Here is a 25,428-nt window from a genome sequence, read left to right as displayed (position 1 = left end):
ATTTTTTATTGGGTTTAGGTCTGGAGACTGGCTAGGCCATGCCAGAACCTTGATATGCTTATTACAGAGCCACTCCTTGGTTATCCTGGCTGTGTGCTTCGGGTCATTGTCATGTTGGAAGACCCAGCCTCGACCCATCTTCAATGCTCTAACTGAGGGAAGGAGGTTGTTCCCCAAAATCTCGCAATACATGGCCCCGGTCATCCTCTCCTTAATACAGTGCAGTCGCCCTGTCCCATGTGCAGAAAAACACCCCCAAAGCATGATGCTACCACCCCCATGCTTCACAGTAGGGATGGTGTTCTTGCGATGGTACTCATCATTCTTCTTCCTCCAAACACGTTTAGTGGAATTATGACCCAAAAGTTCTATTTTGGTCTCATCTGACCACATGACTTTCTCCCATGACTCCTCTGGATCATCCAAATGGTCATTGGCAAACTTAAGACGTGCCTGGACATGTGCTGGTTTAAGCAGGGGAACCTTCCGTGCCATGCATGATTTCAAACCATGACGTCTTAGTGTATTACCAACAGTAACCTTGGAAATAGTGGTCCCAGCTCTTTTCAGGTCATTGACCAGCTCCTCCCGTGTAGTTCTGGGCTGATTTCTCACCTTCCTTAGGATCATTGAGACCCCACGAGGTGAGATCTTGCATGGAGCCCCAGTCCGAGGGAGATTGACAGTCATGTTTAGCTTCTTCCATTTTCTAATGATTGCTCCAACAGTGGACCTTTTTTCACCAAGCTGCTTGGCAATTTCCCCGTAGCCCTTTCCAGCCTTGTGGAGGTGTACAATTTTGTCTCTAGTGTCTTTAGCTCTTTGGTCTTGGCCATGTTAGTAGTTGGATTCTTACTGATTGTATGGGGTGGACAGGTGTCTTTATGCAGCTACCGACCTCAAACAGGTGCATCTAATTTAGGATAATAAATGTAGTGGAGGTGGACATTTTAAAGGCGGACTAACAGGTCTTTGAGGGTCAGAATTCTAGCGGATAGACAGGTGTTCAAATACTTATTTGCAGCTGTTTCATACAAATAAATCGTTAAAAAATCATATATTGTGATTTCTGGATTTTTTTTTTAGATTATGTCTCTCACAGTGGACATTCACCTACGATGACAATTTCAGACCCCTCTATGATTTCTAAGTGGGAGAACTTGCAAAATAGCAGGCTGTTCAAATACTTATTTTCCTCACTGTATATATATATATATATATATATATATATATATATATATATATATATATATATATATATATATATATATATGTGCCATTGAGTACCTTCACCACAGCAGATGTCTGTATATATACAGGATCTATCTATCTATCTATCTATCTATCTATCTATCTATCTATCTATCTATCTATCTATCTATCTATCTATCTATCTATCTATCTATCTATCTATCGTTTTGCTTTTTTTCTTATCATCGAAAATAAATTCATGACAGGAAAAACATATGCTGCACTGTTTAACAAAAAAAGGTATAAAAAATTATAATATTAAAAAACATGGTACCTTGAACAAGATTTAATTTCTCTTGTACCATAGCAGTTCAACAACAAACAAAACACTATACTCAATTTATAGCTACATCTGATGTTGTGGAATGCTTGTAAAACAAGTGATTTCCTCATATTACTCATATCATCCAGAAACAGTTGTTCCCTCGCAAGCCTCTCTTGTTTCTTTCATGGTAACAAGACAAAAAAAAGCTTCTGAAAAGCTGTGAAAATCCCTCCTCAGTTGAGTGATGTTCAGGTGGAATTTTTTTCCCTTATCAGCCATCATCCATTTTACCTTGTTAAATAACAGGTTTATTAATTTATTAGTGTGTCATTAAGGGACCAGTAAGGTAATGGTAAAAGTATTATTTTTCTGAAGAACTGTGTATAAGTTATAAAACATTTTGTCTGTAAAAAGTCAATTAATATTATACTTTTGGACATTGATCTGTGGTCTGTTTGTCAGATCAAATAACAGGATATTTAAATGCTCATTGATGCAGATCTTATTCAGGCAAGTCGATACGAGTTTAAATGCACTCGATCCATGATTCTGGAATTGCCTAATATTTATTTTCTATTGTGTGCACACTTTGAAGAGGACGCTGTGGCAATGTATGCAGATGAATATAATCAAAGAAAAGAGTCTAATGAATGAAACTTGAGTGTTTGATACAGTTTTTAGACACTGGAAGAGTGCAATTTTATATTTATATATATATTTATATATATATATATATATATATATACAGTGGGTACGGAAAGTATTCAGACCCCCTTAAATTTTTCACTCTTTTTTATTTTGCAGCCATTTGCTAAAATCATTTAAGTTCATTTCTTTTCCTCATTAATGTACACACAGCACCCTATATTGACAGAAAAACACAGAATTGTTGACACTGTTGCAGATTTATAAAAAAAAAAAAAACTAAAATATCACATGGTCCTAAGTATTCAGACCCTTTGCTCAGTATTTAGTAGAAGCCCCCTATTGATCTAATACAGCCAGGAGTCTTTTTGGGAAGGCTGCCACAAGTTTTTCACACCTGGATTCAGGGATCCTCTGCCATTCCTCCTTGCAGATCCTCTCCAGTTCTGTCAAGTTGGACGGTAAACGTTGGTGGACAGCTATTTTTAGGTCTCTCCAGAGATGCTCAATTGGGTTTAAGTCATTGCTCTGGCTGGGCCACTCAAGAACAGTCACGGAGTTGTTGTGAAGCCACTCCATCGTTATTTTAGCTGTGTGCTTAGGGTCATTGTCTTGTTGGAAGGTAAACCTTCAGCCCAGTCTGAGGTCCAAAGCACTCTGGAGAAGGTTTTCGTCCGGGATATCCCTGTGCTTGGCCGCATTCATCTTTCCCTTGATTGCAACCAGTCGTCCTGTCCCTGCAGCTGAAAAACACCCCCACAGCATGATGCTGCCACCACCATGCTTCATTGTTGAGACTGTACTGGACAGGTGATGAGCAGTGCCTGGTTTTCTCCACACATACCGCTTAGAATTAAGGCCAAAAAGTTCTATCTTGGTCTCATCAGACCAGAGAATCTTATTTCTCACCATCTTGGAGAACTCCATGCGGGTTTTCCATGTGTCCTGCACTGAGGAGAGGCTTTCGTCGGGCCACTCTGCTATAAAGCCCCACTGGTGAAGGGCTGCAGTGATGGTTGACTTTCTACAACTTTCTCCCATCTCCTGACTGCATCTCTGGAGCTCAGCCACAGTGATCTTTGGGTTCTTCTTTACCTCTCTCACCAAGGCTCTTCTCCCCCGATAGCTCAGTTTGGCCGGTCGGCCAGCTCTAGAAATGGTTCTGGTCGTCCCAAACGTCTTCCATTTGAGGATTATGGAGGCCATTGTGCTCTTAGGAACCTTAAGTGGAGCAAAAAAATTTTTGGAACCTTGGCCGGATCTGTGCCTTGCCACAATTCTGTCTCTGAGCTCTTCAGGCAGTTCCTTTGACCTTAATGATTCTCATTTGCTCTGACATGCATTGTGATCTGTAAGGTCTTATATAAACAGGTGTGTGGCTTTCCTAATCAAGTCCAATCAGTATAATCAAAAATTTCTGGACTCAAATGAAGGTGTAGAACCATCTCAAGGATGATCAGAAGAAATGGAGAGCACCTAAGTTAAATATATGAGTGTCACAGCAAAGGGTCTGAATACTTAGGACCATGTGATATTTCAGTTTTTCTTTTTTAATAAATCTGCAAAAAGGTCAACAATTCTGTGTTTTTCTGTCAGTATGGGGTGCTATGTGTACATTCATGAGGAAAAGAAATGAACTTAAATGATTTTAGCAAATGGCTGCAATATAACAAAGAGTGAAGAATTTAACGGGGTCTGAATACTTTCCGTACCCACTGTATATATAATAAGTATTTGAACACCCTGCTATTTTGCAAGTTCTCCCACTTAGAAATCATGGAGGGGTCTGAAATTGTCATCGTAGGTGCATGTCCACTGTGAGAGACATAATCTAAAAAAAAAGAAAAATCCAGAAATCACAATGTATGATTTTTTTAACTATTTATTTGTATGATACAGCTGCAAATAAGTATTTGAACACCTGAGAAAGTCAATGTTAATATTTGGTACAGTAGCCTTTGTTTGCAATTACAGAGGTGAAACGTTTCCTGTAGTTTTTCACCAGGTTTGCACCCACTGCGGGAGGGATTTTGGCCCACTCCTCCACACAGATCTTTTCTAGATCAGTCAGGTTTCTGCTTCTAATTCAGCTTCCATTTTCTAATGATTGCTCCAACAGTGGACCTTTTTTTACCAAGCTGCTTGGCAATTTCAAAACAAAACAAAATTGGCTCATCGTAGTGTGAAGGAGATGAGCGAGGAGATGAGCGATGGCATCCTCAGTAGAACGGTTCTGACGATATGCAAACTGTAGTGTCCAGTGTGTTCGGTAGTGAAGCAGTGATGAAGTCTCTGACCAGTCTCTCGAAACACTTCATCACTACTGAGGTCAGAGCTACAGGGTGGTAGTCGTTAAGGCAGGCGGGCTGGGGTTTCTTCGAGACAGGAACAATGGTGGACTGTTTGAAACATGAGGGGACAACAGACTGCTCCAGTGAGAGGTTGAATATCTCAGTGAACACTGGTGCTAGCTGGTCAGTGCAGGCTTTCAGAACCCGACCTGTGATGCCATCTGGTCCTGCTGCCTTCCTGGTATTTACCCTCTTGAATGCCCTCCTCACGTCATGCTCCAAGATGGTGAACGTGTTTACCTCTCTGGCTCTCTCGGCGTGCGTGCTGGTTGTGCCGATAGTGCCGCTAGCGTGGTTAGCTGCAGCCTCGAAACGAGCGTAAAAGGTATTTATCTCGTCTGCCAGAGAAGCGTCCGCATTCACCATTCTAGAAGATGGTGTTCTATAGTCCGTTATTGTTCTTAGTACCTGCCACAGGCTCCGAGAGCCACCATGTTGAAACTGTGACTCTAGTTTTCTCCCGTAGCGCCGCTTTGCATCCTTCACCGCTCTGCGAACACTGTAAGACGCAGCCTTGTACTCCTCCATGTCTCCTCGCCCGGGGGGCGAGCCCCGTGTTGTAGGCAGGGGAGCGGGATCTCAGAGCGTCGCGGATGGTTTTATCCACCAATGGCTTCTGGTTGGGAAACGTTCTGATAGTGGTTTTTTGCACCGTATTATCCGCTAGTTTCCCGATGAATCCGTAAACATGTTGACGTCATCAGAGCTGTGCCTGAACATGTCCCAGTCTGCGTCATCCAAAGCGTCCTGCAGAGCGTCCACCGATTGGTCAGTCCAGCGCGCGACCTCCCTCTGAACCGGAGCTTCCTGTTTCAGCCTTTGTTTGTAAACAGGCATGAGGAAGATGGCGGCATGGTCCGATTTCCCAAACAGTGAACGTGAGTGTGACTTGTAGCTGTTCTTTAGTGTTGTGTAGCAGTGGTCCAGTGTCCTTTCACCCCTGGTGGGGCAGGTGATGTGCTGATGAAAGTTCGGTAGTGCGCGCTTGAGGTTGGCACTGTTGAAATCTCCGACCACAATGAGCGCAGTGTCCCGATGCTATGTTTGGTGTTGTGTTAGTGTCTCATGTAAGTCCCATACTGCAGTGTCCGTGTCCGCTTGAGGTGGAATATAAATGGCACTGACTATGACCGAGCTGAATTCCCGAGGTAGATAGAAGGGCCGACATTTGATGGTCATTAGTTCCAGGTTTGGTGTGCAGGAGCGTGAAAGAGGAACGATGCTCGCGCTGTCGCACCAGTGGTTGTTCACCATCAGACACACTCCACCTCCTCTTTACTTCCCCGACTCCAGTGTTTTGTCCATGCCGTAAACCGAGAAAAACTCGGCCGGCTGGATGGTGTGGTCCGGTACCACTGGGTTCAGCCCTATCTCGGTGAAGCAGAAAAGGTTGCAGTCCCGAATGTCTATCTGGAACTTGACCCTTGCCCTGAGGTCGTCAAACTTGTTCTCCAGTGACTGGACGTTGGCTAACAGGATACTAGGTAAGGGAGCGCGGTGTGCGCGTGCCCTTAGCCTGTTCCTGATGCCGGCTCGTTTTCCTCGCGGACGCCGGTACGGGTCGCGTCCTTTGTTTTCCCTCAGGATCTCGCTCGGTCAGCATGGGTCCGGGTTTAAAAGCGAAAGGTGTGTGCATTGTACACCAATAGATATGAGTGTCTCTGTCATATCTAATGATGTCCATCTTGTGTAGATGGAACTGAAACTAATTAAATAAAAGTATAAAATAAACAAAAAAAGAAAAAACGTAGCCGGAGCAGTCGTGACAGCAGCCGACCTCACCGGCGCCATCTTGGACTTTAATCGCAGAGAACCACATATTTAGGCGTAGTATGGAATTTCGACCCTTATGTGGGCGCAGTTGTCCCCTATCAAGAAAGTGAGAGAAGGCCAGTTACTCATTGTAAAGCAGTAAAAAGACTGCTCGGTCTGATGGCAGCAGCGTCCAATGTGCTTCCACTTGGACATCTGCACGAGACCCCTCTAGTGGTGGCTCAAAACCCGAGGGTTCTCTCGGAAGGGCAATCCACTCTGTAAGATCAAGGTCATGTGGCAAACTGTACATGCCCTAGATGTGTAGAGAGGTTTCTGTCTCAGTTCCTGGTGGTCACGTAATGCTTACAAAAGATGCGTCCCGCATTAGGTGGGGGCGGTCATGAGTCTCTGGGTCTCTGGGAAAGGCCCCTTTGCATATCAATTGCCTAGAGATACTGGCTGTGGTCTGTATATCTGTATATGGACACCACTTCGGCAATCTCTTCTTCTGTACAAGCTGGCACATCAGCTCCTCCTGTGGGCCCAGGGGAAGCTGCTCTCCATAAGGGCAGTGTATATCTCGGGCCACATAAACTAGGGAGCAGACGCTCTCTTGAGTCAAGGGCTAAAAATAAATACGGCAGGTCAAGAAAGAAGAAGGGGACATGATCAAAAACATTATCTATGTAACCATTTGCTCTAGGTATATTCTATCAAGTAGTATATACCTGGGATATTGGTTTAACTCTTAGTAACTTGCTTTACCTACCATAATGCTGGTACATTTCTCCAGCAGTTTTTGTCTTTTATCGTCTACCCTTGATTAGAGTTATTTAAAAGCCATGTGAATTACTCTCACTTGCAGGATATCATGCTCACTAATGGATAATTTACAGCTGACTGACAGCAGTTCATAATGAATTGCCCTCACAGAGCCAAGCTCTGATGGAGAACAAAATGGTCGTCATGCAAATAATGCAGTGAGTAATGAGCAATACATTTCTGCTTTTGCCTAACTGCCTTATTGCAGTGTACCTAATTAGAGTGTAATTTGTTAAGATGCAGATTATAACACCTACTGAAGGACTTGTGTGTAGGCTATTGGCACACTGTGCAAATTAATGTTCACACCATTGTATTGATTCTCTTTAGATGGACTTACAATACAATACAATATTTGAAATTTTTTAAGAGATATTTAAGGATAAAGGACTCATTTTGAATTAAAACACTGATTAGGTTTGTTTATTTCAATGTGCATTTCTGGTACTGTATACAACAAATCTTATGCTAACACAGCACAGTTTAAAGGAAAGGAAAATGTCTGTAGATAGCATCATTCACACGAAAGGCTATTTATTGTGCTTTATGAATAAAATTATATTAAATCTTTCCTCTGCGAGAAAGAATCTGTGAAGGACCATAAAGTGTTTCTTTATCAGAAAGGTTTCCAAACTAGAAGCTAAGGAACAACAACTACACAAAGAACTCAAGATGAGCCTTTTTCGTTTACAGACATTAATAATTGTCAAGTGTAATTAGAAAAGGAGGAAGATAAAATATAGCAGCAAAGCAAACACGACAGTAAATCTCCCCTTAGACACTGCTGTGAAAGGATGTTTTTTTGAGGATGCTGTTGGTGTTGAGGGAGTAAAAGAAGGGAATCTGACAGTTGCCTGGGAATTTGCGTAAATAAACAATGAACTTTGTTATAAAGAAAAGCTTCTCGCTCTGAACAACTTGCCTGTCACTTTTTATAATTGGATTAGTAGTATATACTCAGTATATATATATATACCTGACCATATGACCATATGTGCTTTTTATACATCCTATTCCACATTTAGTCCCCATTTGCTGTTATAATAATCTTCACTCTTCTGGGAAAATGTTCCACTAGATTTTGGCGTGTGCTTGTGGAGATTTGTGGTTGTTCGGCTACAAGAGTGTTAGTAAAGTCAGGTACTGATGTAGGTGAGGTGAGGAGGCCTTGTGTACAAACAGCATTCCAGTTAATCCCGAAAGTGTTTGATAGGGTTGATTTCAGAGCTCTATATCAGACTACGCAAGATCTTCTACTCCAACTCATGTAAATCATATCTTCATGGAGCTCGTTTTATACCCAGGGACAATTAGATGATGGAACAGGTTTGGGTCTCCTAGTTCAAGTAAAGGGAAAATTTTATTCTACTGAGTGCAAAGACATCCTATACAATTGCATCCCTCTGACATTTCCCAACAGTTTGGGAAAGAACCACATATGGCTAGAAAAGTCAGGCATCCCAAAACTTTTATCCATGTAGTGTACATACAGTATAGTTCAGTTATGATAAGATAAACCTTTATTTGTCCCACAGTGGGGAAATTTCTAAAAAGTTTCATCGAATATTCTAACAGGAATTATGGAGCAGAGCTCAGTCAGCTAAAATACCATGTCCTTGGAGCAGAGAGGGTTAACGGTCTTGCTTAATGGCCCAACTGTGGCAGCTTGGAGGTTCTGGGACTTACATTTGTGAGTCTCTGAGCCTTAACCACTGTGCCACCCCTGCCTATTAATATGACTTGTAAGAAGCATCCAAGCAGGAACTACTTTAACTTTTTTTTTTTCTTTCTTAAGCTCCCAGAGTTTGGGTTGCTGTCGAAGCGATGTTTCACAGTTTTCTCAGTTTTTGAGTTTTATCCAGTATCTCCAATTTCTTCCCACCTCCCAAAAACATACAGGTAGGTGTATTGGCTACACCAGATTACATGAATAAGCATGCAAATTAAAGGCTGGGGAGATTTTAAAATAAAAAGGTACTCCAAGAAATTCTGCTTCAGACATGGCTGCCTTGTCTGTTCATTGTTTTATTTAAACACAACCCCCCCGCCCCCCCCGCCCCCCCCCCCCCCCGCCCCCCAGTGCATACATTTCAGTTTATGCTGCTAAGAATAAATCAAACACAATTTATAATAAAGTTTATAATGTGGAATGTTTCATTAGCTGAAAACAAAAAGCCATGCAAACCAGGCTGTGTTTATTTTTGTAGTAAGGAAAATGTATCAAGACACCATTTAATTTAAATTGTATATAATGTTTAACCCAAAATCTAGCACCTGTGCATGGGTTTTCATTGTGTAATTAACAAGCAACATCGATGTAGTTTATTTTCTTTTTAGGTTGCTTTAAGGCAGTGTTCAACACAAAGGTGGGTCTCCCCCCCCCTTGATTGCTTGAATCAAAATTCATCCTGGTTTAAATCTTCAACATTTTTATTGTTTATAATTGTCATAAACAGTCTTTATAGGTTCTTTATCACGCTGGAGTTAAAGGCAATGTGGTAAATACCGCTTAGCCGATATGCTTTATTACTATTTAATCAGCTTGGTAGCACTGACAGAAAAAATTAAGAGGAATGGCAAATAAATTATATATATATATATATATATATATATATATATATATATATATATAAAAAAAAATCAATACCATTCTATTAAATTGCACTCAAATTCCAATTATTAAAGCAGGGTGCTTTTGGAGTCTAAAGGTGTTATGTTCAGTACATTATCTGAATAATGGGACTTAGTCCATAATTCACTTTGCCCATGAATCAACTCTTTCTTACCTACAAGTTACAAAGAGACACAACATTTTCAGTAGAGTTTGTTTCTTTAATACAAAGAAAATGAAGCAATAGGAGTGAAATTCTTGGTTTAAAATTACATGTTGCCAACATGAATACTTTTTTCTTGTACAGCAGCTTTAAAAAAAATGGTGAGAGTCTTTTATAATGTAAGCAATCATAACCATGTTTCTTTGGCTTGGTTTTAGAGATCTTGCCTCTTATGCTACATTATCGAAGGCATCCACTTGTTCAGATTGACAGCAAGAGACAAAAACTGTAGCCACAAAATCCATGAAGGACACCTCCATCTCTCTCTCTCTCTCTCTCTCTCTCTCTCTCTCTCTCTCTCTCTCTCTCTCTCTCTCTCTCTCTCTCTCTCTCTCTCTCATTCTCTCTCTCTCTTCCTTCTCCCTATTTCTTACATAAATATTTAGAAGTTTTTGTATACAAGCTTCTGGCCCTGTCTGATAGGCAGGCTGAGGTATACCAATCGAGGGACGTCTAGGGGAATTTGTTGAACAGACGAGGCTCTGTTTAAAATACCTGTTGGATGACAAGTTGCCATTAAAGAAAAGGGAAGAGTTTGAAAGTGTTTGACAAGTGGTAAATCTACTCTTCATCTTTTTTTGTAGCGCTAGAAGCCTGAAATTTTTACCTCCAGTTTGAAGCACTAAAAGGAAAAGAATTGCCTTAGATTATGAAATGTGGGTGTGAATTAGAACAGGCAGCCACTTTGTTCAAGTGACACAAATTTGGTACTTTGATGGACCTAAAACAGTGCATTATCCATCATTGTGATGGACGTGGATAGCCCTTATAGGACATTGCCAAAAGCTGAGTCAAAGTGCTCCGTTTCCCTCAAGGGATGGATTGGTAAGAACCGGGAGAGAGATTAGTGCATTGACTCACGCTCAGAAAAGAAAAAATGAACAGCGATGTTATTCATCATTCCATCAATATATTATCTGTGGCACTTTTCCTCTATAGCTTCATGTTGCTTTCTTACTCTGTCTCTCAATGCCTCATTAGGATGGCAAAGATCACATTTACTGACAACTAAAGTGTAGGCCCCATGCTGTTTATGTGCACCTTATGCTGCACATTCTTGGCCACTTCAATAGGTACATCTTTATCCCTGTCTAATAATGCAATTATTCGAAGAGACAATCATGTGGCAGCAGATTAATGTTCAAATCAAATCAAATGTTATTGTTTTTAATGTTTTAAATGTAATGTTTTATTGCAGATTCTGTAATTTTTATGTATTTTACTATTTATGTATTTTACTATTTTATTGGTTCTAGATGGTTTGGTTTGGGCATTTCAAATCAGAGATAGGAAGTAATGAATTACAAGTACTTTGGTACTGAACTTAAGTAGATCTTTCTGGTACCAGTACTTTACTTCACTGTTTATTTTTCAGGAAACATTTTACTTTCACTCTAACATTTTAACTCAAATATCTGTATTTTCTATTTCTTACATTTTCAAAACAGGTTCATTACTTTAGTTTTAATCTATTTGGTGACATGATCAATATTTTTCCGTCTCACTGCGTGCCATTTTCAGCTCATCGACCTATTTCTTGTCTTTGCGTGGCTTTTTCAATCTGTCACTGGTGTATCTTTCCTGGCTCTCACACACCACAGATGTAGGCTACAAAGCTAGCAACAAGCATGGCAGAGGGCAACAGGAAGTATGGGGATACGTGGATACATTCATAAGGTAACAACATTGGAAATTCTTTTGTATTAATATATTAATATGATTTGAGGTCCAGTTACCAGTGTGATGCTAAAACAGGTAGTAATAATGGCTACTTTTTACTTAAGTACCCAAATTTCTTTACTTTAACTTGAGTGAAAAAGTGTAGTCAGTATTTCAACTTTTAACAGAGTCTTTAAAACATGAGTATCTGTAATTCTACTTAAGTGAAAGATGTGTGTACTTTTGCCATATCTGGGCATTTCATAAACTGCTGATTGTACAACTGTTGAAAAATATGAGACGGTTGAGAAATGGGGGATACAGCATTCCCAGCTATGGTAGCTTGTTGCCCACTGTAGTTTCTTTCCACTGTAGTTTGCTTTCTTTCTTGCTTGCACGTTACAGTTGAAGCACTAAACCTCAACTCAGCACCAACATTCATGCCATAGTCCAAAACATTATGGTTGATGTGAATGCTAACTGAAGCTCTTGACCTGCGTTCTATCTCTTCATTGTGCTGCTGAATGTTGAAATACATTTTGTTACCTAATCTGAATCAACAAATATGCGACCTGCTTCTTCTGACCGAGCGTCATCAAATATTCATAGGCATCTGATTTTCATCGTCCCAAGCTGTATTTAAACAACTGACCATTATTATTTAGCCTAAATATCAATTTGCTTTGGTAAAATGTCATTCAAAAAAATAATTTTTGCTGTCCAGGTTTTGTACGTGTTATAACTATTGTATTAAAACAGTATGCTTTGGCAAAAAGGACATTATTGTTTTCTAGTAAGCAAGCTTTGATCCTGGAACACACCATATATTAGGCCTGCCTTTTCACCCCTAATATCTCCCAATACGCTAACGTAGTGGGGTGTAAGGCGATGCCCCTGGTTTGAAGAGACGCTAGCTGGCTATCTCTCCCTGGGTGCAGCATCGTCCCTTAAGGCCCTGGTTCTGCTCACCAAGCCCTTGCGATCCACGGCAACAGACATCAGGACAGTTATCTCTAATGTTGCGTACTATTCTAGATCTGCGCTCCTTGAACCGGTTGTTACTGAGGTTCAGGTTCAGGATGCTTACTCTCAAGCCGGTTATGTCTCAAATCAGGTCCGAGGACTGGTTTGTCACGATATATCTAAGGGATGTTTACTTCCACATATCCATCCTTTTGTTCCAATACCCCGTACCGATACTGGGTCCTTTTGTTTGGCCTTGCACTCTCACCCCGCACATTCACAAAGTGTAAGAATGCAGCTCTGACCACGCTGAGACTCTGGGGCATCCACATTTTTTATTATATTGACAAATGGTTGATATTAGCTCAATTTTAGCTTTTGGAGGTCCGGCATTGAGATTTCCTTCTCGCCTGTATTAAGGAGCTGGGGCTAAGACTAAACGCCAAGAAGAGTGTGCTTTCTCCAGTACAGAGAACCACCTTCTTAGGCGTAGTGTGGGATTGGACCATTATGCGGGCACAACTGTCTCTCGCTCAGATTGAGTCTATCGTCACACCGGTCAAGAGAATGAGAGAAGGCCAGTCACTCACTGTGATGCAGTTCCAGAGACTGCTGGGTTTGATGATGGTCTCCTGCACATTAAATCCCAGTGGTGGCACAGAGACAAAGAGTTCTCCCAGAAAGGCAACCCACTCCACACCACCTTAGATGTGCGGAGAGAACCTGCATTCCTGTCGTAAGGCCCCATGCTGGGAGCTTCATATCGCCACGCAACGCTAATGACTGTGGCTTCCTTTATGGCAGGGGTGTCAAACTCAAATTCACAGTGGGCCAAAATTTAAAACTGGGACGAAGTCGCAGGCCAAACTCAATATTTATTGAAAAAACAACTGCAATTGAGCATGTTTTCCCTTCTCTATAGATATGTAATGTTGAACCTTTTCATATGGAAACAAACTTTAGTTTTGCATAAACATAAATCTGGAACAATCAAAGTTTATTATTATAAACACAAATGAGAAATTAAATTTGAAATAAAACACAAATCAGTGGTATTCGTTTCTTATTATGTCCGCCTCGCGCTATCTATAGACTTTCGAATTCCTTTATAATGTAAATAATTTTTCACAGGCCAACAACAAAACCAAAAATAATAAAAATTAAATAAAAAAAAAGCAATCTTTCAACCATTAACAGTCCATGCCTTGGAGTAAGAAAAGTGCATAAAGACAACATTTATTCATTGGTTGAAGACAGATTCCTGCATCTCCTCTTAGATGCAAGTGCATCATGTCTGGGGTTAGGATCTGAGCTGAGGAAATCCTCAGGATAGAGTGAAGATGTTTATCAGTGAGACTCCTGAGTGGTGTTTTGTTCATCTTCATTAAAGAGAACAGTTACACACACAGATATGTGCTGGTGAACACAGAGAGCGTTTGAGCAGCTTGGGCACGGAGTTGGAGCAGTGTGTCGGGGAGGAAACATGGAAACTGTGCTGCACACACAGAGTCGTACTTTGACTTGAGCGTGTCTCTACACTGGAGTTCAATCAGCTCCATTTGGAGGTTGGTTTGTGCGCTTTCCACGTCAATCACAAACGGATTACTGAGCAGTTCAAATCTGCATTTCTGGGCTTCAAAGTCGGTAAATCTCCGTGTAAATTCAGCGCTGAGTAGGCGGAGTTTTTCAGCGGTCTTGACTGACGCGCCAATGCGCTAACAAAGCATTCTGGGATTTGTAGTATTAGCGGAGCATTCTGGGATTTGTAGTATTAGCGGTGTATGCGCTATATACTGGCGGGCCAGCACTAATACACATTTGATATGATCTCGCAGGCCAAATATAATTACACCTGAGTTTGACACCCCTGCTTTATGGGGTGAGGAGCGGTCAAGGCTGGCCTGCTCTGCCCAAGGTCGGTGGAGTGGGCTTCATCTCACTTGGCACATTAACTGGCTAGAGATGCTAGCTGTGCTTCTGGCTTTGAAGCACTTTTTTCCACATGGTCCGTATAGACAACACATTAATGGTCTCCTATATCAACCATCAGTGGGTCTGCGATCTCGCCCTCCTATACAGGCTGAAGCAGAAGATCCTCCTGTGGACCCAGGGAAGACTGCTCTCCTTGAGGGCAGCTTACATCCCAGGGTACTTAAAACAGACCATGGTTCGCAGCCCTGATGACCCTTCTCAAACAACCTGCTTGCAGATTCCCCCCAGGAAAAACTTCTTTCCCAGGCAGGGGGCACCCTGGTTTACCCCTGCTTGGAGCTAAGGAGGATGTGGCTCCTGAGGGGGCACAGTTCTTAGCCACTGGCCTCTCTTTCGGGGTAGTGGAGACTATCCTCCAATCCAGAGCTCCCTCTACGAGGAGGTTGTATGGCGCTAAATAATGCCTGTTCTCCCTGTGGTGGGAGCACAATCAATTGGACCCAGTTAACTGCCCGGTTGGTTCAGTATTGGAGTTCCTACAGGAGCAGTTTGCCTCAGGGTTGTCTTCTTTTACCCTGAAAGGTTACGTATCCACTATCATGGCTTACTGTACTCTGCTTGCTGAGCAGTCACTGGGCAGGCACCTCTTGGAGACACATTTCCTGCATGGCACCTGGAGGCTGAGGCCCAGGACGCGACTGAGACCAGGAAAAGCTAAACCGACAGTGTCGCTTGCGAGCACTGGACACATACATCCACAGGACAAAACTGTGGAGAAAGTCGGTGCAATTGTTTGTTTGCTACGATCCCTATAAAAAAGGGCTCTTTGTGAACAAGCAGAGCCTTAGCATCTGGATCGTGGATGCCATCTCATCCTCCTATGAGTCCTCTGGTCTCCCCACTCCTTTTGGGGTCAGAGCTCACTCTACCCGCAGTGTGCAGCCTGGTCTAACCTTAACCTTAGAGCCACTACTCGCTCCTCCATCCTGCGTTCCAGCTGTGCCCATCCACACTAGGCAGGGACTGGTCAGTCTGGCATGATTGTACTTTTGTTTCCAAAGCGTTGTTAACGCAGCTCGAGTAAGGAAATGTCTCTAGGTTACGTATATAACAATGGTTCCTTAGGGGAACGAGACACTGTGTCTCCTTGCTACACTCCCTGCATCCCTGCGGCACTTCATACCCTTTTCAGAAGCTAGCGTTGGCTCCACCGCATGCACGTTTTATAGCTTCTTGGTCGTGATGCCACTCTGCCGGTGATGTCACGGCTCTCCGTTTGGACAGATTGCAAACGTGATTTAGAGCGTCAACAATGCGGAATCGTTCCCAAAGCGTTGTTGACAAAGCATCTCATTCCCTTTAGGGAACTAGGGTTACATACGTAACCTGGAGACAAATTTTTTATAATAGTAAGGTATTAAACTGTTAAGTGCTTTGTATTCTGCTCAAAGAAAACAGTTACCTTATCCAAAGATTTTTGGTTTTGCACAGTCATGAGCTCTTGTGAAGTAAATCCATGATTTGTATTTTTATATTCATTAATTTTTAAGGTCATCAGTTTGCTTCATCCATTCCAATATCTGTAATTTTAATAAAATGATTTGGACCTAATGTGGTAATCAATGAATGTATTACTTTCGCAGATGGAGCTTGTAAAAAAATCAGTACAAAGAGCAAAAACGAACCCCAATTAATCATGCAGATCTTGCAAACCAAGACGCACTTCCCTAATTATTAACGAGACAAGTTTGTTTGGAAGCAATGAAGGAAGGAGGCTTTAAGGCTTAATAACCAACATCTTTAATTACTCCTCCCAGAGCCTGTTTCTTTATTTACATTTTTTTTTTAATTGACCACAGGCTTATACTACATCTCCTCACTATTACAATCTGGAATCTGTGATTCCTGTGCTGCATTGCAATTTTAACCTTACTGTGTGAGTTTATTGAAAATGTGGTTTTATGAGCTTTTATAAGGAACGGACTGTCAAGCCCTGAATGCCCAACTTCCTTTCCTCATTCTTTGCTATCAGCTATAGGGAAATGGATTTTCGGCCCTTTCCTAAAACCAATTTAAGCTGTTGTCTGCTCTCTCTCTTTTACTTCCTGTCAGAAAGTACCAATTAAAAAAATGCTGTGTATTTATGAAATGGAGAAACACCCTGCCTAATAAATTTAGCTAAAGGACTTGTGCTAAATACAGAGGCAGCAGAGAAGATTGGATACACTGAACCCTGTCTCTGAATCATGCAGCGCTCTATTAGCATTCACTGTCGTGGTACTGACTTTACTAACCACTGAAGAAATTGTTTCTCCTTTTAGATCCCCGTGTCCAAGAAATATTCGCCCAATAACACATTGTCAAGAATTTTCTATATATCTTCATTATCACCTTATCTCATTGTGCAACCTGTGGCCTTGAGCAAAGGAACTGGCATTATGCTGAAATATATCTGAAAACCATAAACGTAGCCATTTTTCAATGTCTTTAATGCGAAAGTGCAGGCAGCGGTGTTGCTTATTGAAATTCATCGTACAAGGGTGGAGGGCAACAAAATACAAGACTAATTTTTTATGGTACGATTGTTGGGAGCTGTGCCATTTGTAAAAAACAAAAATTCATTTGTTTGAATGAATTCGCATAAAACAAATGTTAACGGTGCTGACGAGCTATTAATACAGCACTGCATTTTGATTTAATGAGGGACTGATGAAATGCCAAGGGAGGTTGATGTGCCGTAAGGGAGGAAGAAAGGTTTGTGTTTAACCGCTGTTGTGTGTGTCATCTCTTGTACATTCTATTTTTCAGCTTTGCACTCTTTCTCTGTCTTTTTTTTCCTTCTCAGCATGACTATGCACCCAAGTCTCTGTTTAACAAAAAATGTGTGACCACTGATCATGATCCATCATTGATTTAGATTTTTCTTCAGTTAATCAGTGGTTTTCGACATCAATGCGGGTTATAAATTAATAAATACACAATATATTTGAATCAAATTTTATTTGATCACATTATATCACATTCATACAGAGTACAATGTAGTGTAATGCATATTAAACTGTTAAACATGTAAAAAAGAAATAGAATATAAAAATAAACTAAAAATATAAAGTATAAATTGTATAATACAGGCAAATAATTTGCCCAGATCTTTTTTGTATTTTAATTTACTTATTGAGAAATCGAACACCTGAGAAAGTCAATGTTAATATTTGGTACAGTAGCCTTTGTTTGCAATTACAGAGGTCAAACGTTTCCTGTAGTTTTTTACCAGGTTTGCACACACTGCAGGAGGGATTTTGGCCAACTCCTCCAAACAGATCTTCTCTAGATCAGTCAGGTTTCTGGCCTGTCGCTGAGAAACACGGAGTTTGAGCTCCCTCCAAAGATTCTCTATTGGGTTTAGGTCTGGAGACTGACTAGGTCACACCAGAACCTTGATATGCTTCTTACAGAGACACTCCTTGGTTATCCTGGCTGTGTGCTTCGGGTCATTGTCATGTTGGAAGACCTAGCCTCGACCCACCTTCAATGCTCTAACTGAGGGAAGGAGGTTGTTCCCCAAAATTTCGCAATACATGGCCCTGGTCATCCTCTCCTTAATACAGTGCAGTCGCCCTGTGCAGAAAAGCACCCCCAAAGCATGATGCTACCACCCCTATGCTTCACAGTAGGGATCATCCAAATGGTTATTGGCAAACTTAAGACGTGCCTGGACATGTGCTGGTTTAAGCAGGGGAACCTTCCGTGCCATGCATGATTTCAAACCATGACGTCTTAGTGTATGACCAACAGTCACCTTGGAAATGGTGGTCCCAGCTCTTTTCAGGTCATTGACCAGCTCCTCCCGTGTAGTTCTGGGCTGATTTCTCCCCTTCCTTAGGATCATTGAGACCCCACAAGGTGAGATCTTGCATGGAGCCCCAGTCCGAGGGAGATTGACAGTCATGTTTAGCTTCTTCCATTTTCTAATGATTGCTCCAACAGTGGACCTTTTTTCACCAAGCTGCTTGGCAATTTCCCCGTAGCCCTTTCCAGCCTTGTGGAGGTGTACAATTTTGTCTCTAGTGTCTTTGGACAACTCTTTGGTCTTGGCCATGTTAGTAGTTGGATTCTTACTGATTGTATGGGGTGGACAGGTGTCTTTATGCAGCAAACGACCTCAAACAGGTGCATCTAATTTAGGATATTAAATGTAGTGGACGTGGACATTTTAAAGGCAGACTAACAGGTCTTTGAGGGTCAGAATTCTAGCTGACAGACAGGTGTTCAAATACTTATTTGCAGCTGTATCATACAAATAAATAGTTTAAAAATCATACATTGTGATTTCTGGATTTTTTTTTTTTTAGATTATGTCTCTCACAGTGGACATGTACCTACGATGACATTTCAGACCCCTCCATGATTTCTAAGTGGGAGAACTTGCAAAATAGCAGGGTGTTCAAATACTTATTTTCCTCACTGTATATATAAATAAATATATATACACACACACACACACACACACACACACACACACACACACACACACACACACATATATATATATATATATATATATATATATATATATATATATATATATATATATATATAGTATAGTGTATATATACACTCACCGGGCACTTTATTAGGTACACCGGTCCAACTGCTCGTTAACACAAATTTCAGCCAATCACATGGCAGCAACTCAATGCATTTAGGCATGTAGACATGGTCAAGATGATCTGCTGCAGTTCAAACCGAGCATCAGAATGGGGAAGAAAAGTGATTCAAGTGACTTTGAACATGGCATGGTTGTAGGTGCCAGACGGGCTGGTCTGAGTATTTCAGAAACTGCTGATCTACTGGAAATTTCACGCACAACCATCTCTAGGGTTTACAGAGAATGGTCAGAAAAAGAGAAAATATCCAGTGAGCGGCAGTTCTGTAGGCGTAAATGCCTTGTTGATGCCAGAGGTCAAAGGAGAATGGCCAGACTGGTTCGAGCTGATAGAAAGGCAACAGTAACTCAAATAACCACTCGTTACAACCGAGGTATGCAGAAGAGCATTAACACGTCGAATCTTTGGGCAGATGGGCTACAGCAGCAGAAGACCACACCGGGTGCCACTCCTGACAGCTAAGAACAGGAAACTGAGGCTACAATTCGCACAGGCTCACCAAAATTGGACAATAGAAGATTGAAAAAATGTTGCCTGGTCTGATGAGTCTCGATTTCTGCTGCGACATTCGGATGGTAGGGTCAGAATTTTGGCGTCAACAACATGAAAGCATGGATCCATCCTGCCTTGTATCAACGGTTCAGGCTGCTGCTGGTGGTGTAATGGTGTGGGGGATATTTTCTTGGCACACTTTGGGCCCATTAGTACCAACTGAGCATCGTGTCAATGCCACAAAATACCTGAGTATTGTTGCTGACCATGTCCATCCCTTTATGACCACAGTGTACCCATCTTCTGATGGCTACTTCCAGCAGGATAACACACCATGTCATAAAGTGCGAATCATCTCAGACTGGTTTCTTAAACATGACAATGAGATCACTGTACTCAAATGGCCTCCACAGTCACCAGATCTCAATCCAATAAAGCACCTTTGGGATGTGGTGGAACGGGAGATTCGCATCATGAATGTGCAGCCGACAAATCTGCAGCAACTGCGTGATGCTATCATGTCAACATGGACCAAAATCTCTGAGGAATGTTTCCAGTACCTCGTTGAATCTATGCCATGAAGGATTAAGGCAGTTCTGAAGGCAAAAGGGGGTCCAACCCGGTACTACTAAGGTGTACCTAATAAAGTGGCTGGTAAGTCTATGTACTGTATATCATTCAAGACTGAGCAGGGAACATTTATCGTCACAGAAAAGACACTATACAGTAAAACCGATGAACACTTTCACTTGTTTTAAGTTCAGTGTTACTCTGATATATTTTATTTATTTATTTATTATTTGCACCAATTTATTGTTTTTTTGAACTACCACACTCACCTAAGATATTTGATTTTCCTAGCAATATCTTGTGGTTTTAATGCCCTCCTGTTTGAAGGAAATGTCCCATTGCTTGTGTGTACTGAATGTTATGAATAGAGGCATATGTTGGAACTACATAGTCTTCCTTCTTTAAACTTCATTCTTTTTCTCCATTACTTCCTTTTGAGGTATCTGCTAATTTTCCATTGGAACTCTTTTTCCATGGTCCTTTTCCACCTCTTGGCTAATTTCTTAACTTTCCTTTTTAGGTTCCCAGACTGGATAGCTAGTGTCTTCTTTTACTAACTCTGTTTCCTTCCGCAGGTTTTTGAAACTGGACTTCAGGTACACTTTTCTCTCTGCACTCAACACCTTCTTGCCCAGGTTGCTGAGTCTGGACTGCAGGTTGGTAACAATAGTAAAGATATTCCTCCTCCTCCTCTTCCTCTTCTGGAATTGATTCACATCTACCGACCTGTTTTGATCATTTCACTGGCCCCTTTGTTCTTCCTTCCTCAGCAAGGTCAATATCTAATGGTAAAGCTTACGGTGGACAAAACATGATCTTTCTTAACCTTCTGGTTTCACTTCATAAATTGGTCTCTCTCCTACTACTTGACAGATTACTGTGTGTAGAATCTCCCCAGTGATTTCGAAGCTTCCCAGTTCCACCATTAGGTGTCAAGTTCTTCACTAAAACGGAATCCCCAAGACACAACCTTTCACTTTCCCATCACAGTGCCTCTTGTTTCTTTCTGCTATATATTTACAGTCTGTCTGGTGATATCCAATGCTTCCTGCATCTCGTGTCTCACATACTCCTTATAATCAATAGTTTCTGTTTCAGGTGCCAAGCTGAACAGTAGATCAAAGGGTAATCTCTGGGACCTTCCAAACAATAAGAAGAATGGTGAAAATCCTGTAACTTCACATTTTGTGTTGTTATACACAAAAATTAGTTTTTTTGTGGATTCCATCCAATCTGTCTTCTGATTTTCAGTCAATGTCTTCAACATTTAGAGTCATGTTTAGTTAAAACATTCAACCTGCCCATTTCCTGGGGGCAGATACACCGTGGTCCTTGATCCAGCAACTCCACAACTCTTCTTTAACTAAGCAACCAGCTGGTTGTCAAACTTACCCCCTGGGACATGATGGATCCTTTACATGCATCCAGATTTAAGAAGTCCATGGAAACATGCTCGAACGAGTGAGTAGTAACGATGTTCTAAAGTGGTGCTCTTGTTTCCTTACTCGGCTTCTTCTGTTTCAGGCAAACACAACTCTTGGTGACGTTGTGATCAACATCAATGTGTATTTGTGGACAATGGACATGGTTTTATCAAGACTTTGATTACCCATGTTGTCATGTAGTTCTCTCAAAACACACCGCTTTTACTTTTCAGGTAGAACTAGTTGTGACAGGCTGTTTGTTCGTCTTTCTGCAAAGGATGCCATTATCTCCTAGAAAAAGGATAATTTAGATCATTGTAGTCATTCATGTAAATGCCTAGGGGCTGGAAAAGCCAAATTCTAGCAGTTCAAGAAGCATCCAGAGACACAGGTTCAGCTTTCAAGATTATCCCAGTGATCAGCTGGGGGCCTGGAATTGCAATAATCTTAGACATCTAAACTGGTTGTTAAGGCTGAGCTCATCACAGATTGAGGGGACTGATATGAGAGTCGAGTATGCACACTTGGTTCTTGAGAGCCGCAGTAAGTGATGGACTGTGCAGCATGGACTCGTTGATGTATTTTGCAGAGAGTTTATAGGTTACATCCTCAGTAAAGGGCTGCCATGTATCAGATGTTAGGGACACCCAGAGACTACAGAAAGGACCTCTGTTTAGATGTTAATTACAAAACCATAAATTTTTTTGTGATCGCCCACTTCAGGCAAGAAACTCCAATTTCCCTTTTTTGGCAACTGTCAGTGCCCAAGACCCATAAGCAATAACTCTAATCTTGCACCTTGCTTCTGAATTAGGACTGCCCCGAGACCCTGATTGAAGTCAGTATAAAGTGTGGCTGTAAGAAGTCTGGGAACGCAAACCACATGGTCTTCAAAGGAACGACTGAAAACTGACGTGTCATCTAGGTAAGGAATGCAGATGTTATCTCTTAGCTTGCCAGGACACTCCTCCATGCAACGCGAAAAAGCTGAGTGTGTGTTCATATCCTAATCCACTCATATAACCTCCAAGGGGTCAGAAAGGCTGTTTAAGGGTCTGTTTTCCTTGGCAATAAAGCCCTGATATGCTTTCCCTTGTTTAAGAAGGAAAAACCAGGAATTCTCGCCCAAGCTATTCGTTATGTCTCGCATGCGTGAAATAGGCTGCCTGTCGGGATACATTTTTCGGTTCAACTCCCTATAATCAGTACACAGGCTTAAACTACCATCTTTTTTCTGAACGCATACTACTGGGGATGCATATGATGCATTTGATTTCTGCACCCATCCTTGTGCGATAAGATTAGGCAAATAATCTTTCATCTCTTGGTAGAGAGGTTTAGGGACTGATTGGTAAGTTTGTGCATTTGGAATAGTGTCTTTCAGTGAAATAGCCAGCTCTCAATTCTCAATGCAACCAATGTTATTCTCAGATTTTTAAAATGAAGCCGCTTTCAATTGTTGCACGATTTGCTATTCAGGCTCCGAAATATCTTAAATCAACTGGTGGAACCCAGGTATCTGCTATGCTGATTACATTCAACTCCCCTTTTCTTTTCCTCCCTCAGATGCCACAGCTTCTGCAGATCTCAGCATGCTTGGCAGACATATCTTCATGGATGAGTGCTAATCAACTAAAACTCAACCCCAGCAAAACAGAACTGCTGGTCATCCTAGGTGATTCATCTCCAGGTCAAGATCTTAGAATAACTCATGACTCTTTGTTCTCCCCTTCAGCCACTACTCGCAACCTTGGGGTGACCAAGGTTCTCCTCATATGTTCCTAATGGTGCTCATCCTTGTCGATTTCTTCTCTACAACATCCTAAGGATTCAACTGTTTCTGTCCACACAGGCTGCCCAGGGGTTTGTTAAGTCTCTGGTCATTTCGAGACTGGACTACTGCAACTCTCTGCTGGCTAGTGATTGTGCAATACATTGTTAGGGACTCAAAGCACTTTTGTACTTTGCTCTAGACAAGGGTGTTTGCTAAATCCCGCTAATGTAAATGTAATGTCACAGGCATGGCTGATATCGGTTTCTACCGTATTAATCCCTACAGGGGTTGAACTGTGCCGATGACTGTCTTGCCTGTTAACATTAAGTCATGGTCTGTTGGATTCTGTACACTGATAATTATATATACGGTCACAGGGTCACAATGATCTTGCAAAACTCCAATCCTTCTGTCCACTGTGTGCTAATGTCAGGCTCAAATGTCTTCCTTTGGTCTGTATGACTGCACTCTACAGTCCACTTGTACTGATGTATGTTAAGGTTGCAGATCGCTTTTGATGCTGTTGTTTTGCAGGCCAGTGATGACAGTTGAAGAAGCATGCTCTGGACTAGAATAGGGTCATACTTAAAGCTGAATTCTGCTTCCTGAGATGCAAACAGGATCTTTTGCTGCATTCAAGACACAGAACGAGGAAACTTTGTGGGGTCTCTTTACTACTTTGTGCCTCAGAGGTAAGCTGTTTGTAGAGTTCATTTGCACCTCTTTCTTCATAGTGCACTCTCAAAATATGTCTCAGAACAGGCAGGGATAGATTTTGTTTTCCCTCTTAGAAATTTTGCTTTATAAAATTCTGCAAAGCTAACTGTAGAGTGTCAATTTATTTCAGTTTCTGCTACTGGATTTATAGTCACTCTCTTTGTGGTCTGTGCTATGTGTCCTGAAACACTGTTTCCATTAATCTTCTGAATTTCACAGATTTTGTCTTTTAAACAAAAGAGCTCAGACATGCCAGCATCTTCCAATTCCCCTAATTCCTTTTTCTCTACATGTCTCACAATTACAGAAGCAAGAAATGACCACCTTTTGCTACTGGCATTTTCACACTCGATCCATAGGAAGGTGCAAAGTTCAATCCAATTTATACATATACTACAGTATAACATATACTGCTTCTATCACCACAAGCTTCAAATCCTCTATGTGATCCATTAGTTACTTAGTCTCTTGATGTGTGCAAAATGATAGAAATGTCCTTACCTGGCTGGAAACTTGCAGCGCTCCTGGTGTCAAAGATCAACCTCAAATTGCTTGTATTTTCCTTCCTGGCCCGACGCGGACAGTTCACTTCACTGGTCACCTGCGCAAAGTAGTCGGCCGAATGGCACTGGAAGCGGACTCTCACTGCATCCCAGCGGTGCCTGCAAAATGTAACATCCTCACCACCTAATGAGGGGAGATGTGAATGATTAATAAAACATAGGACACAGAGCAGCTGCTTCACCATCAGAGGCTCTGTATTTTCTGAGCCGTGCGCTCCCCTTTCCAAAGTGAACGGTGAACACTTCCCAAGGGAAAACAATTAAGTAATTAGTGTATCATTCAAAGCTGAGCAGGGAACATTAATTGTCACAGATAGGACACTATACAGTGCATTCAAATAATTTTGTTATTTTTAATTTAATTTTTTTTGTTTCCCACATTTATTTATTTATACATTTTTGGAACTACCACACTTTGGCAAATCCTACCTCACAGCCAGCTATCTTATTACATGAGCTACCAAACAAAGAGTTGAGCACATGTCCCCTGAGCTTATTGAAATGCTGTTTACGCTGCGTAATGCACTAAAAGTGCCATCTGCCCTCTTCTTTACAGCCGTGCTCACAGACACTCACTGATTGACCATCGTGCCCATTATTGGCATTATTTAAACTTCAAGCTTGCAATCTACTTATGGTAGGAAAAGGCTTCTCTGTTTTTCCTCTCAGAGCCATTATTATTTATTATATCTTTTCTGGAATTATTTCCTTCACAAAACCAAAAAAGTCAAATTTGTGGTAAAA

The 25,428-nt window shown here is 41.4% G+C and overlaps 1 long non-coding RNA gene across 2 annotated transcripts in view; it reads left to right on the top strand.

Annotated features, from left to right (window-relative positions):
• Positions 1-24,066, top strand: part of LOC310724630 — a 49,215-nt gene extending 25,149 nt beyond the window's left edge. The window contains exons 1-6 of one of the 2 annotated variants that reach the window (XR_014533111.1): positions 11,538-11,600; positions 20,782-20,862; positions 21,305-21,367; positions 21,458-21,667; positions 22,445-22,555; positions 23,939-24,066. This is a non-coding gene — a long non-coding RNA (uncharacterized lncRNA). Of the gene's footprint in view, positions 1-11,537; positions 11,601-20,781; positions 20,863-21,304; positions 21,368-21,457; positions 21,668-22,444; positions 22,556-23,938 lie in introns of those variants that run through there. The other variant, XR_014533110.1, reaches the window with a different exon arrangement.
• The last annotated feature ends 1,362 nt before the right edge of the window (positions 24,067-25,428 follow it).

This window comes from Silurus aristotelis (assembly GCF_946808225.1).
Source record: "Silurus aristotelis genome assembly, chromosome: 4".
NCBI classification, from domain to species: domain Eukaryota; kingdom Metazoa; phylum Chordata; class Actinopteri; order Siluriformes; family Siluridae; genus Silurus; species Silurus aristotelis.
Note: the sequence above shows the minus strand (reverse complement) of the source record. Positions and strands in the feature narration are given on the sequence as shown.